Raw genomic sequence first — 1813 nt, forward strand, 5'->3', positions numbered from 1 at the left:
TGAAATAATGAACCAAGAACCAGAATATGATGAAGAAGAGGTTTCTAGGGAAATAAATCGAGAGTTGGAACAATTTGGGAATAAACCTAAAGCCAATGGTGCCGTTGAAGCAGCAAACAAGAACATCAAAAAGATTTTGAGAAAGATGATTCAGAGCTCCAGACAATGGCATGAAAAGTTGCCTTTTGCATTACTGGGATATCACACCACAGTGCGCACATCGGTAGGAGCTACCCCATACCTTTTGGTCTATGGAACCGAGGCTATTATACCCACAGAGGTAGAAATCCCTTCTCTCCGGATCATCGTTAAAGCAGAAATCGGGGATAGTGAATGAGTCAAGACTCGTCTGGAACAGTTGTCTTTAATTGATGAAAAACGGATGGCCGCGGTCTGTCACGGGCAGTTGTACCAACAAAGAATGGCCCGCGCTTATAACAAGAAAGTACGACCCAGGAACTTTGAAGTGGGACAATTTGTGTTAAGGCGCATTCTTCCACATCATCAGGAAGCAAAAGGAAAATTTGCTCCTAATTGGAAAGGTCCATACATCATCAGAAAGATATTGTCGAGAGGAGCATTGTATCTGGGAGACATCGAAGGCAATGATCCCGAAGCAGCTGTGAATGGGGACGCAGTAAAAAGATACTATGTCTCGATTCTCTGCGGTAACGACTTTGTTCAATTGAGATGGCGAAGGCTTTCATTCCCGCTATCCAAACACTATCAATCTTTCGCAAACCCTTTGAGTTACCCTTCCTTGGTTACCCTCTTTGGAACCCGAAAGTACTATTGAAAAAAAAAGAAAAAAAAAAGAGAAAAGAAAGAAAAAAAAACAAAAAGAAAAAAAAGAGAAGAAAAGAAAAGAAAAACAAAAAAAAAACAAAAACAACCAAAAACAAATGTTTGCCCTGAACTATGTCTGACTTGATTCCGAAAGGATACGTAGGCAGCCTCTCTCTGGGGTTCAGTCACACCAAAACAAAAATCCCAATTCTCCCAAAAGTGAAACTGGGGCAGATGATATATTGGTTCATCCATGAGTCCACCAAAATGGTTCCAAATTTGTACTTCCGTCCAAAATTCTTTTACCCAAAACCTTGTCCAAGTCCTTCTGATCAATTAGCAAAGGCGTGGGAATTGAACATCAACATTGTTGGAATCTGATATAGTCCAAATTGAGAGAAATAAAATGAGAGAGTCTTATCGGTGAAAACCTTCGGGCACCATAAGGCGACGGTGAGCAGAGAATTTGAAAATGAGAGTCCGTTTAGTGAAAACTCGTAAAGAGCACTATCGGGCTACGGTGAGAAGAGAAATGAGAGAGGTCGATTGGCGAAAACCCGCAAAGGGCGCCATCGGCCGAAAAGAAGACATCTCACCACTAAAAGAGTCCTGGCAAGGTTCCCTGGTTTTCAAATACGGATCAATGGGTTCATGAGAAGCTGGAAAGTTTGTGTGGGTCGGGCATCCAGTCCAAGAAGCATGTCATGTCCATTTGAAGCCAGCATGCACCCCTAGATAAGTCCTTCTTTTCCCCCGAAAGGGACGCTTCTCTTTAAACTCATATGCTTGTCTTTTGTCTACTTCTCCTTTGAATCTCTTTCGGCCTAACTCTGCTTCTGAAACTATTACAAAGAAAAGGTGGAAGGACTAGTTTTTATAGGGCTTCGCCGGGCAAAAGCCAAAGAAAATACCCAGCCTCAGCGGGTGCGTCAGGCCAATCCCGAATGACCATGAATATGGATGTTTTAAAGCAAAGACATCGGAAAGGAAAGAAAGTCGAAAACAAAGGTTCTAAGAGCAGAATAAA

The sequence above is a fragment of the Nicotiana attenuata genome, unplaced genomic scaffold (assembly GCF_001879085.1).
Source record: "Nicotiana attenuata strain UT unplaced genomic scaffold, NIATTr2, whole genome shotgun sequence".
In the NCBI taxonomy this organism is placed as follows: Eukaryota; Viridiplantae; Streptophyta; class Magnoliopsida; order Solanales; family Solanaceae; genus Nicotiana; species Nicotiana attenuata.